Below are 14,315 nucleotides of genomic sequence, written 5' to 3' on the forward strand. Positions count from 1 at the left end.
CTACAGTTTTTCAGGAAGTCCAAGAGTAACACTTGTTATCAGACAAGCAAAGTTTGTTTTCTCTTCCCTGCAAGCTTCTTAGCACTGATTTAGGCTTCACGCTGACACCAACGAAACTGCACTTAAATCACAGCCCTGAGAACCAGCTACACATATCCAAAGCTGAGCAGAGTTCAAACCTCAGCCCTGCACTGATACAGAGTCTTTTCTGTTTTAAATTGCCCACCCACTCACTATTCCCAGCTGCTGAGCCACATAACGTTCAAAGACCACACACAAGGTGCAAGAGCAATAAGGGCCTGTTGAAAATTAAAGTGCAGCAACTCAGTCAAGAGGATAGACTCCGGCATTGCTGCCTAGAAAATGGGAGCAATGAATAAGGACGGAAGGGCAGACAGAGACCATGAGAGATCCATATAGAAAGCAACAGGAATCCATAACAGAGCATATTTTACAGAAATCCCCCTACCCTCAGCTCACAGGTCAACAGGGACACAGAGCGTCCTCATATGAACACCGGCAAGAATTAGCTCAGTAAAGGAGATGGTGCTTTCCAGAGGCCACAGGTGGTACCAGAGTCCCAGGATTTGTTCTCAGCTTGGCTGTTGGCTTGCTAAAGGACCCGGAACCAGTCACATAACCTCTCTGTGCCTTGTTTCCCCCTCTTGAGCGTGTGTCTAGAACTTTAAGATCCTCACGTGAATATTGTGTAATGCAAGTGCCAGGTATTAGCGGGAAAGCCATCTCCCAAGGCCCCTGATAGAAAGTAAACCTGTCAGAGTGAACTAACGCTTGCTCCTTATTCTTCTCTCCAGTGCTGAGGTGTATCATGCTCTGAAAAGCACGCATCTGGATGCCAGATAGTAGTGTCACCTCTTCCTCTTTATCCCATCGACATTACTGTTGAAAATTAGAGAGTACAGTGGTAATGCTCTATGATGACACAAAGACAGAAACAGGATAGGACTGTCACGTACCAGGGTGCAACACCCTGACTTCTGGGAAAAAGCGGGGCTCTTTTGCTGAATCTGAGGCTAGAATTCACAGGGTCTGAGCGACTAGTGAAAATCCACTTATCCTGAACATATCAGCTCAGATGGCCACCTTTAATATGATTTGCACTGAACCAGACTGTTCACCTCCAAGTATTTTAAAAACATTAAGTTTTGTCCCGTTGCTTCTATACATAAAGAATGTGTGTTTATAAGTTTATACATCAAGATTTTGTGCTTAGTTGCTAACCAAGGCTAAATACTTAAAGGTTGAGTCAAGCTGCACTATAAATACCGGCTATTTTACCCATCACTAAATGAAACTGCTTCACTGCTGAGACAAGGCAATGTTGTAACGGCACACAGCACAACCCAGCAGTTCGGAACAAGAAACAACGAAGGTGGTTTCTAACAGAAAGTGCTCAGGGTGTTTAAAGAGGCATACTGCCAGGGCTTTACGGGTATCATCCTACTCCCTAGTCCTCAGCTGGGACATCAGTTCAGGAGAGATGAAAGGAGAAAACATGAAACATAGCACGCCATGAACTTTCTGAATACAGTCCTGATTGCTGCTAGCAAAAGTAAGAAACCCAATGAGACACTGGAAGGAAAGATTCACTCAGGTACCCCACATTAAATACTCAGAGACAGTGAGGTGAACCCAGAGCTATACACTGTAGCTAGCATCTGTGCCTGTGAGGATCTAAACCAGAACCACAGATACAAAAGTGCTTGCAGCATTTTCAGGCTTTTACGTGTGATCCCAGATTTGGGCTTCAGAATGCATTCAACAATAAACAGAGGAAAAGATACCCAGCCTGGAATTTCAGTAGTTACTGCTTTTGCCCTTTTAATTTTACTACATTAAAAAAAAAAAAACGTTAAATGTACAAAAAAATAGGTATACATGCATCCTGCTTCCTTCTTCTGAACTGTCAGAAACTCTATGCAGAGAGAAACCATCCAGCATGCAACCAGCCTTTTGCAATATCCCGCTGTGATACATATCAACCTTTTTTGTTTGAATGATAGACTTTGCTAGGGAAACACGGCAGAACAGATGTGTGTGTATGAGTGCCATCAAATGAATTTTAACGCTCTTTCCCCCCCCCCCCCTCCCACCCACAGGCTTATAAAGTTATTCTGGAAGACATGTGAATCCAAAATAAAGGGGGAGGGGAGACTGGGGATTAAGGGACGTTTGAAGAAAGTAGTATAAAATTGCACTGAAAGCAAAATCCTCCCACCATAACCTACCCCTGTCCACCCCTGTGTCAACAAATATGCAACCAATTAATGTAATTGCAGAGTTATTTATGGCGCACAGGAAAGTGTAGTCAGGGACCCTGAGAAACAAGGTTGTAGGGATAGGAACGCCTGTTTTTTTCCCCCCTCCTTTGCAGATGTTTGAGTTGACTTGTGGTGTCCATGTGTCTCATAACCAGGAGCCTGTCTACTTTGCAGGTGTTGTGTGCTGCATGGGGGTGGGTAAAGGGGATGAAAGGAGGCCTGGAAAGAGTTGGGGTCTACTGATTTCAAACTGTGACCAAATAATATTGGTTGTTTTTACATATTCTGCCCTTTGCGACTTTCAAAAGCCCCATACTTAATCCCTTCAGATGACCCTTCCGACAGCAGCAACAACATTTGAACACAACAGGAAAAAATTTTTCTTAACTCCATTATTTGATTGTTCAGGGTGACAGTTTTGTTACTGTTCAGTGCCCTGCACAAGAGAGGTTTTAATTAGAGCTATTGAGTGGTTTGAATTGGCACAATTAGGGTCAGCATTAATGATTGCTGCATGTGTTCTTTTGAACAGTAAGGGCTTTTTTTTGCCCACAGACAGGAGGGGGTAGCAGCTAATGAACTAGGAGAGTGCAAATTATCTCTGCAAAGCTGGGGCAAGTGTAATACATACTGAGGCTAGAGCAGAGCAGGAAGAGAGACCACAGCTTGTGGGGCTGATCCAGAAGACTTCTCGCCAGAGTGCTGAGCAGCACCAGTTCCCCCTGCCTGCCATTGGCTTCCTTGGGTACTGAGACTGTTCAGCGCATTGTCAGAGATGTGCTCCTCGCATTACAAGGGAAGGCTTCAGAGTGGCAAAGCCAGTTTTCATATTGAAAAATATAAAAGGAGCTGGTAGAAAGCCTACAGTCTGCTGAGGACAGCATTCTGCTTTAAAAGCAAGGGCCTGCTCATGTAAATTGCTACCCCTATGAGTAGCTTGTAGGCTTTATCCATGTCCCATTCACTTCAGTGGGATTATTGGTTCACTTCAAAGGAACACAACCACATAAGAAATATGTTTGTGTGTAAGAACCCCTCCCGTGCATATGTGGAAACACCTCTCATATACACAGATGTGCCTTAACTGCACTGAAGGTGGACGGAAGAGCCCCATGCATATGGCAGCTATGCCAAAAACTACCCTCACTCCTGCTGAGAAGACAAGAGTCCTCACAGCACCTGCAATCCACTTAAAAAGAAAGCCTCCTAGGGGCACATGTCAGTCTCTTCAGGGTTTGCAGGTCTCATGAAACATGTCTGCTACACAGTCTCTTCCCAGCCCACATGGTCTATGAACTAGGGGCAGGTGTGCAGAAATGCTCCTGGGATGCAGGAGCAATACACTCCCGTGCTGCTCCAGCATCAAAGAGGCCTACCTTCCACCTAGCTGCACGCTGGAAAAAGGGCAAGTAGATGAGTTCAGGGACAGACTGACTGCCCAGAACCTGCCCCACACCCATGAAGTGCCTCCACTGCCTCTGGGTCAGGGAGGTCCTCCCCAAAACATGAGACACTTAGGCAAGCCTGTTCACTCCAGGTCAGGAGCAAAGCTTTCTGAATTCTGTCCATGGGCTACAATAAGCTTTCGGTCAGGTATTGTATTAGAGCCACAAACCTCTCCATACTTTTGAGCTATAGAAAGAGTTTGTTCATATGTCATCTCCCCAGTTCCTCATTGCCCTCCACCTTGAGCGGCAAGAGGCAGCCGTTCCCATTTACACGTACAACACAGTCTCTTTTAGTAACAGAGAGATGACCATCTGACGGCTGAATCAGCCCAGGAGTCACTTTTATCTGGCCTCCAAAATACAGATAGCACATCGCTAGTAGGGAGTCATGTGAACCTATCTCAGGTCTGGCAGCATTAGCTGAGTCACGTGCTAGTACTGGTTGTTGTTGGTCTGGTCCCTGGATAAGTCAGCTGGCTTTCTGTAAAATGTCATCTCTAAGTGTCTGCAGTAGTAGACAATTGGTAGTAGTATTACTAGTTATGTTCAGTTCAAAGATATATTGTGTCACACACTATGAATGAAAGAAAAAGTCGAATCTTCGGAGAGTCAGACTAGTTGGTAGAGTAGAAAAGAATAGTGTGTATGTGTGTGTGTGTATATACATATGCACACATATACAGATGTACACACACACACACACACAAATATATACCTATAGTCAGAGGACTGATCCTCACATCTTTTTCACAAAACATTTTCAGCCAGACTTTCTACAGCCATTTCAGAGTGAGGCCACCCACGATTAACTACCCACATTTTTGAAGACAAGCATTAGTCCCAGCCAAGGCTGTATACCCCATCAGCACCTTTGTTTGCAAAGCAAGTAAAGCTATGTGCACAACAGAGTGGAGAGGCTTGATAAAATCCTGGGTGTGCAATCTCATTTGGGTATTAGCCAAATACTTCACCTCATGTATAAATGAAAGGAAGCAAAGGTGCCCAAAGATGGAGAGAATAGGGCTTTTTGTTGCAGTTAAACAGAGATTACTGTGCATTTCTGTTAGTAGGTGTTTTCAGGTATTTGCATTTGTGACTCTTTCTAAAAATGATATCTGTCTCTTTAAAAAAAATCCTGTGTCTCCGGCTTTTTTTTTTTTTTATCTGTAAGTGACGCAAATTATATCATTCCTATTTAGGATACACAGTATCCTGACACATAGGAGAAATAATCATAGGCCAAGATGTTGTTGTGCAAACAGAGGACGAACAGATGGTTTGTGCCCGAAGAGCTCATATTCCACAGGCCTTTAACAGTTGAAGTTTAATCTTAAATAAAGTTTAACTAATGATGCTGTTGCAATCCAGTAGGCACCTATGGCAGGATAAAAATCCAACTGTCATTCACTTGTAGCAGATAGTCTCACTTAGTTCTCATGGTAGAAAATCGTAGCTTGAACTAGATGCCTTCACTTCACATGTGGGTTAGCTACTATTTGTCACACCTGTGGCTTCACCACCACAAGTCCTTTAATTTAGTACAATTTTCTGAGGAGCTAATGCCCGCACTTCATAACAGCCTACTGTAAGGGATCTGTTTTCCCCATCTGATAGGATTACAATGTGCCGGCCTCCAGGACACAAATACAAAGCCCTCAGCAATGTCAGGCAAAGTGCTGCTCTTGCCAGCAGGAGTTGGAAGTCAGCAGGTGGATTGCAGGAAGGGCTGCTGCCACTGCTGCTGCACTGCAGCAGCAGCCTGGGGCAAAGATGTGCCCCTGGCAATGCTCCATCCCCAGGCAGCAACGTGGCCCTCACAGGAGCAAGCAGTAGGGCTACAGGTAGCTTCGTTGCAACCAAATCCCCAGATGGGAGCAGACATCCTGCTGACCTGAGCTGGGCAGGAGGAACCAGCTCCACCAAGACTCAGCAGAGAAGCAAAATTTGAGTGCCAAGGGAAGGGCAGGGACACAGAGAACATCTCACGAGTGCTCTGCCCTTTTGCCATTGGCTGCTTTCACCTCCTCTCCCCCAAGTCTCCCTCATAAGGGCTTCAACTGTTCCCACGTCCAGCATTTTGGTTTGGGCAGACATCCAGCATTGCTTAGCAGATCCAAAACGACACCTCACACATTCTTGAAGGTGTGAAAGAAACAACCAAGCTGAATAGTTTCACCACCCTCAGGGTACTAGAGGTGATACAGCAGACCTGCCAAGGAACTTGCAAGGACATCCACAAACATTTCACCACCACCTTCTTTGAGTCTGCTTTGTTATTAAACAGCTATAGGTTTTGGCATTAGCTGGAAAGCTGAACATGAACTGCTCAGAAGTGACCTCTGCCTTGACTTTCTTACCATACATCCTCAGAAAAGCAGGCTCTGAGAGACTTTTCAGTGAACACTTAGATCTAGGCTGTCAAATAAATGTATTAATAGACTTCATATAGATCATTTATAAGCAAATAGAAATGCAGCAGCCTGGAGGATAGGGATGGTGTTAGGACTGCAGGCAAATCGCTAGGCTGTCAGCTAGGCCTTGGCCTGAAACTAAGCTACCTGAAGAAGGTGTGGAAAACTACTGGACATGAGAAATTGCTGGACATGACAGAGAACAGTATGAGAAGCTGGCAAAAGTTACTGATAGTACCCTGAAGGCTGGCTGGATTTCACAGGTGGATAAAGGGGGTATATGTGAGAAACAGCCAAACTGCCCAGGTAGTTGGGAGGGAGCACTGAGGACCTTTTGGGGAGTAGGAGCTTGCCAGGCCAGCAGCATCTGGGTTACCGTATCAGTAACAGCATATAAGGCTGAGAGCACCTAGCTAACATATCAGAAGTACCAAATTTGGGTACAGATGTAACAAACCTGGAACTAATGTGGAAAAAGTAGTTAGGGCAGATTGTTTATTTGGGTTGAGACTAGGGCAGAGAACAGGAAGTTTCTTCACGTTTCTCCAGGGTTTTAGATAAATTCTAAGGAGCAGACATAAACTAACCTGAGAATAGCAGAATACCACAGAAACATTGAGGGTAGATGCATAAAGTCATTCAGGAAACTCAAAGCTAAGTACTCACACAATTTAGAATTACTAAAAACATGAAGCACTAGTAAGAGCCTGTGGCTTGAGGGGGCATATCAGTTCAAGAATTGTCACAGGAACTCTCTGTTACTGTATAGTCCAAGCTATGTGACAGATCTGCATGACCACCTTACTTCTGCAGGTTTTGAGTCACGCTGCTGTGATGCACACCTTCTGCACTTCAGGCTGAATTAAATGTTGTGAGATAGGCCTCAGAAGAGATGGGTCAAAGAAATCCAAGATAAGACTTAATAGCAATGAATTAATATCCAATGAGCCTATCTCCAAAGTGATACTTAGCAGTCCTGCAAGCACTCCCAGCAGAAGGTATAAATATAGACTTCAAACATGTATCAGTAAAAGGAAGTTACTCAGAATTTACTTCATCTGAGCTTTGGTTGAAGTTTTGGTACAATATTATTTTACTGGAATTAGTCAATGCATCTCCAGCCTAAAAGAAATACATTTTCACTTTGAGCTCCACAGCATTTCAGTCCCTCAGATCACCTATAAACCAGCAGAGGCTCTGTATTTCATAATTCCTCTGCACTGGTTTTTGCCATACCACTACATTTCTGTGCTGCAGCCAGATCACCACAACCTGCCAGCACACCAGCTAAGCTACAGTGATGAATGACCCCCTGGAGACTAAGCTGCGAGACATCTCTCCTTTGCCTGAATGCTGAGCTGTGAATTTCCCCTCACAGCCTTTCCTCCATACTCCTAGGCCTCCTTCCACTGGCAGGTCCAGAATTCATCTTAGCTTAGGTCTTCAATAGGGAAGCCCGGTAGCCCTCAGGATTCAGAGTTTCAGCTCTACTGTCCTAGAACAGACTGCTCCTTGTCACTCCAGAATTCCTATTGCCCAGCCCTCTGCTGTAATCTCTTCTGAAAGCAGCTTTTCCTCCTGTCTTACCACAAGGAAAATAAGTTACTCAAATTCTGTGTCTCAGAGTACTGTGGAAAATGCCAGTGGGCACTGGGCAGGGGGGCTGAAAGGACCCAAATATTTTACTGAATGCTTCCTTGAAGAATAGAAGCATATGCAAAGCTGGACTCTGTCTCATCAAGTTCATCAAACTTGATAACTTATATCTACTGCAGAAGCGTTTACGAGAGACCAGAGAAAGCTGGGGAGCTTTAGCACTACTGGCCAAGGGTATCACCATGAAGAATTCTCAACAATTAGAACTGTTTATCCAGTTCCCCTTTTTATTTAATTGTAAACAACATCCCTTTTGGCCGTTCCATTTTTTTTTCTGCTATTAAGGAGATTGTTCAATATTGTTGCCTTGGTTTGGGGAAAGGTAGGTTTGTCATGTCAAGCTCCCTTCTCGCAGTTCAACACAATATGAAGTGGGGGGTGTCAGATGGAGAGAAAAGTTCATTTTTAATGAGGTCCACACACTGAACTTTCAGACCAGAGATCTTCTCTTAGTTAACTAGTGGCACAGATTTGAAGCCATGCCTCAGGTGGCATATGGGTCTAGGATGAGTCTGGCCTGGCCTGGAAAAGTGCAGCTGATTTCAAGAAAAAGCAGCTGGAAGAAGAGCAACAAGAACTGCTCAGTTATTCAATAATACCATATTTTCTTTCTTATGTAAGCTGCTTAGATTTCTGTAGGTAAATCTGTTACTCGATCCACAGGCAAAACAACGAGCTCATATGCAAGAGTTTCTGTGGCAGGGGAGTGCAGGGAATCTTCCCACCTGAACTACAGCCTGATCAGTGTCATCGCAAAGCTCTTGGCTCCCAACAGCTCAGCCCTTTTGCCACCACCCTGGCCAGGCTAGGCTCTGATCCCACGTTATGTACCACATACAACAGACCTGGCCAGGAAAGAGGCACATGCAACTTCTGAACTTCCCGGAGTCCCTCCTTACGCGGGTTTCTCAAAAAGCCTGAGAACCTCTACACTTATTCAACACCCTGCAAGAAAGACAGATTTGTCCCCAAGGGAATGTATTTCATGTGCAAAATCAGTTTAGAGGGGTCTTTTAAATCTATTTGAAATAGGGGTTCTGTAAAAATTCAGGCTGTTCTTCTTATGTTTAACACCACTGATGGGGGAGTTACATCTTGCCTCCTTCAACTGTCCTGTTTGTTTGCTTTGCTCTGCCAGCAAGATACTTACCATCCCTTAGCCCTGATGTCCTCCATTTTAAAACTAAAGCAACTCAAGCTTTCCTTAGTGCTATGGCAGCTAACAGCTGTACAGCAGACCTCACACAAAAAATGAAGTTATGATAAATTGCCATTTTAGCTCAATCCTCAGCTGGCAAACCTCAGCAGGGCAGTTGCTGGTAGAGTGGCACCATGTCTCTCAGCCAGGACCTAGGTCTAGGAGCTGCAAGCCAGGACAGTCCTGCTGTTCCAGGGCAGCTCTGAACCAGATTGCCTGAGGGCTTCAGCAGTTCAGCGATCGTGTTGCCTCAAGGAAAGTTTCCCACAGAAAGTAGTTATAGCAGAAGCGCAGATAGAGAACATAGACGCTTAAATATAACATTAGTGAAGATCCAGGGATCCAATTGTAAGTGCAAATGAGAAGCATCTGTTGGGTCCTCTAACTGATTGAGTTTTACAAACTTTCCAAGGAGCCAGTCTTTGTTGGTATATCAGTTAAGGTCCAACTCATACCGGAGGAAGGCACACACAGAGCATGCCAGGACATAGTCCTGCTTTGGCTGCAGTAGTCCCTAGGTTTGGTCAGGTGCCTGGGGAGCTGATCTTCTCCTTGGCTCCTGCAGTCCTCTCCCATCCAGAGGAAAAAAATAGCAGCTCTGTAGCTAGTGAGATTTCTAGCACATTGCTCGCCTTCAGTAAAGGCCAAAACTGGGAAGATGAGTGAATGCTTCTCAAAATGATGACTCCACGAAATGATGACAAAGTGGAACTACTATACACACCCTACCTCCACCCCCTCCCAAAAAAAAAAAAAAACAGGTAGGCTTTAAAAGCATGAGAAGCCATGGGCACAGGCACCACCACATGGAAATCAGAAGCTGTATAACAGCAGTATTGCAGCAAATGCAATGAACACCCTTTCCTTGAAACCGCAGAAAGTCAATATCCAGTTTGGAGTTTGTCTGAGGAAACAAGGCTAATTCACGCTTGTGAAAAGTGTCATATTCTTCTTGGTGAGCACAGCCATTACAAAATTACCATAGATTTATGTGTTTCTTTTTTAAGAAATAACATGTACAGTTCCTATGATGTAAGTCCTTTCAGCATCAGCTTTCTTGAGGGTAGCTGCACTCTGAGAGGGCAGATATCTTGGTGGAAGCAGGCAGGAACAAATGACTGAGGCAGGCTAGGGGGAAGAAATATTAGTAAAATTGATTATGATTTCTGAAAACAGCAGTCTGTTAAGCAGGTTGCAATGAAACAGCTGTCATTCATTCCAGCTGAAGAAGAGTATGGAAGCTAGGCAAGGTGGTGCACCCTCTGAAGTCACCCTGGTCCTAGAGAGGATCTAGAAGAGTGGCTTCAGCTGGGCATCCAGCGTTCAGAAGCTAATTAGGCAAGGAGGGTCCCGTTACAAGAGCTGCAGTATTGCACTCCCCCCTAGATGTACGCTGGATAAAGTGTGCGTCATTATTTCTTGCTCTTCACGAACATAGATATGACTGGGCTCAACAGCAAAGAGGCAAACAAATAAGTTTTACTCTTGTGCCAGCCATTCAACTGAGCTATACAAGTGGTAACATGTATAGAAAGGTCATGCCAGGTCATGTCAGTAGTTACAGAGTGCCTTTCGCACATGGCCGTCGCTGTGGTTTTCCAGAGAAATCATCTACACCTACCACCAACAGAAATAAAGGCAAAATGTTCATTGTCCAAGCAAGGTAATTCCCTATGTGAATTCAGCCTCGCAACACCCCTTGTATGTAGTGACATCCACCAGCAAAGTTTTCACAAAAGGATGCACAAACTGGACTCCCACATCTATGTCAGTTACTAAGCAAAATAAGTAGTTTAACTTTCCACAGTGATTAGCAAGGTTCAGCTTTCAATTTGGGACAAGGCTTCTCCTGGGTATATTGGCCTTCATGATTTTTGTACCGACATTTCATGCCCTCTCCTCTTCACCTACTTAATCTCACAAAGCCAGAAGAGCCGCAAGCAACTGCCTCCTACTCTGCCACCTGCACCACTCTCATGACTGTCAAACCAGTGCTGGTGGCAATACCTCTATTCTTCACTAGGATCAACAAGTCAGCAGGAATTCAGCTTGACCTTCAGATCCATAGGTGTGTTTTTGGTCAGAGTAACTTGTATTGTTATTATTGGGGGCCTGAGCCTGTCAGCTGTGGTGCTCCAGGAAGCACGAAACTGGGAATCCCAGCAGGTGTGTGTACAGAGCCATCTGCCCACGGGGCTGCTTGGCACTCCAGCCATGCTGCCCAAGCCAAGGGACAGGAACAGAAAGAGCACAGGGGTGCTAATATTCTTGGTAGTCCTCATCACGTTCGTCTTTCCCCTTGCATCATTCCCCTGAGCAGAAAAAAGGAAAAAGAAAAAAAAAAAAAGGTAACCTCATCTGCTCTCTCCACTTGAATCCTCCATTTGGATGCAGAGGGCCAGACTGGCACCAGGACGCATAATTTAAGAGTCTCTTGCCTCGTGCTTGGTAAATTGGGCCCATTATACAACTCCCTGTCTGTATGTATCACCTTACATATAGAGTACATATTGATGAAGGGGAATTTCTGCACACTGAATAACATCCATATGTTACCCAGGAGATATTTCCTGTTCTCAGTGCTGCTGTGTCATTAATTTTCCTGCTTGTTTTGACTGTTTATCTCTCGAGCTGAAGTGTCTAGAACTATGAAAGCCACAGCCAAGAAAAAGTCAGTAATATAAACATCATCAATATTTATGATGGACACCCTGAGAAAATATTCCACGTTGCAATGCCTTGTTTTCCACATATAGCTCAGTTATGGCTAGGAGGCCTCAGAGAGCTATTCTGCTTCATCTCGCTTCCATTTTCCTCCAAGCAGCAAGGGCACCTTGGAGCAACAAGGATTTTCTGGCCCTTTAACGATCCCCTTGTCCACCAGACTTCCTCTTTTCATAGCCCCCCATGTGCTCCCTCCCCTCTCCCCCAGGGCTAGTTAATATGTGCCAAATCCTGACACCCTGAATGGTTTCCCAACGCCGACACTAATCACGTTTTCGGGAGCAGGTCAGCAGTGAAGGAGCTGAAATTCGTGTGAAAAAGTCCCCGGGATGGCCCCGTTCCTCACACCTGCGTGCCCTATTCATCTGCACTGTTTACACATTGTCATCCACAATTAATTCTTTCCAGGGACGCTCCACTGCCTGCCCTCCCGTTGCACAGGGACCCCATTCTGAGCTGTTGTGTCTGTTAAATTGAGCATGGGGTGCTGTGATTAAATTAAGTTTTGTGGCTCTCACTCCCTCCCCTTCTCTTTTCTTTCTCTTAATAACGATGCCTAATGGAAGATTGCTGGCACTTGAGTAAAGAGGTAATTACAGGCACTAAAAGCAGGGGGGAAAAAAGTTTATATTTGGAAGCGTGAATGAGGACATCTTTTCTGGCTAGCCAGTTGTGCCATCAGCACGAGGTGGGAACCACAGTACCATGCAAAGTCCAGGGTATGAGGAGGAGAAGAGGGCACAGGGCTGTGCATGACAGTTTCCAATAGGACTGAGCAAAACAGCAAGCTTCAGATTTGAGAAAGCCTGTACCTTCTGGCCTGAACATGGATTTTCTTCAGCAAGTGGCATTCCCACCTTCTGCCACAGTACAGGAGTGCATTTCCTATACAGCTGTGTTGGTACATGTATGTAGTATATACACCAACAAAATGGCACTTTTCCCAAGATACCATACCCCAGATCTCTTGAGAAGCTGTACTGGTAAAACACACCTTCATGCAGACTGCTACATCGATACCAGGGGCTTTTACCAGCAAAGCTATTTCAGTTACAAGCCTCGCTGCATGCCAGACAAACACAGCTAGCCAGTTAGTGCTCAGCCTCAAATAATCCACAGGATGCAACAGCACAAAGGCACCGGGGGCCCAAAGTACACATTTTAGGTGCTGGCTAAACACATTAGGAGACATCTCTGAGCTAAAGGGCTGTCAGATCGTGTCTCCACACTGACACACTGCTGCATTATGGAGTAAAACACAGAGCGAGAAAGGCTCACTGGAGGTGAAGAGGATGAAAACAGGAGAAGGGACAGGAATTTGATAGACTTCTGCAGCCTTCAAGTTTGCAAAACGTCCATGAAACAGCAGCATTTTTTGCTAAGTGTTTTGCTTGTGCATGAAGTTGACAACTGGTTTTTATTACTGGGATGCTTGTGAAATCAAAAGAGCCATTTTTGCTCAGAACAGAAACTGTAGCTCTCTCGGCAGGCAGAGTCGGGTGGATTTGGCTTTACGCCTTGAGTTCAGCCACTCACAGGACTCACTACCACAGTTCATCTGCAGCCTGCTGGCACAGCACACTCCAAACGTCGCTACAGCAAGAAGAACAGAACTCAGACCCTTCTAGCCAGCCTATGGACTAAAGCTAAACTAAAGAGCAGTCTTCATTTGCTCTGTGCAATATGAGCTCATGTCACATACGAAAAAAAAAAGGGCCTGAGAATTGCCTTAAATCCTGAGGTCCCAATATTCCAGACCCTTTTATTAAAAATAACAAAATTCACTGGCTACAAGCAGTGTTCTAAGGCTTGGAAAATAGTTGACTCTTGGATTTATCCTATGCAAAAAAAAAATCCCCCCTGCAAGAGAAAAATCTTCATGTCAGCAATTAAAAAAACCAGTCTCCTCATAAATACTGCTGTAAAATATCATTGCATACACATATGAAATGTGCTGGAAAGCACATGCTACATCCCCCTCTAGTGCTGAATCACTACAGAATAACAACCTAATACTTTTAGTGATTTCTTCAGCTGAAGCATTGAGCTTTCTGCAGCAATCCTTACTTAAGCCTCGTAAATGAGCCAAGAAGGTGGCTGCCATACATGGAGGCATCTTTACTGGAACTGCAGTTGATGGATTCACAGGCATAGTCAGAAGCTTGTAATCAATAAGATTTTAACACTTCCTAAATACCTGCGTGAATCCAGGACAAATCTGTTTTGTTTTGCAAGTCTTTATTCATTCCTGTACTTCCACTGAAAACTAAGCAACTATGCACAACATACACCTGATCTATGCCCATCCTGTAGCGTCAAAGGCCTTTTGTACTTTGTATAGAGCAGTACCCCAGGAGAGCAGTTCCTCTGTGAGCACGTTATAGTTATTACCCTCCTGATCATCTTCCATCACAGCAGTCCCAGTCTTGCAGGCCTTACGCAGAGAAGCAGCCCATCAGCTTCCCATGAAGTGGCCTGTCTGAGTCAGACCAACTGGACCAGCTTTCAGTGTATCCTGTTACATGAGCCCTTCTCACAGCCTATGCCTATAGTAACGGTCAGGTTCAACATCGAGGTTGTACCCAACCAACCCAAG

Source organism: Struthio camelus, chromosome 5, assembly GCF_040807025.1.
Source record: "Struthio camelus isolate bStrCam1 chromosome 5, bStrCam1.hap1, whole genome shotgun sequence".
Classification (NCBI taxonomy): domain Eukaryota; kingdom Metazoa; phylum Chordata; class Aves; order Struthioniformes; family Struthionidae; genus Struthio; species Struthio camelus.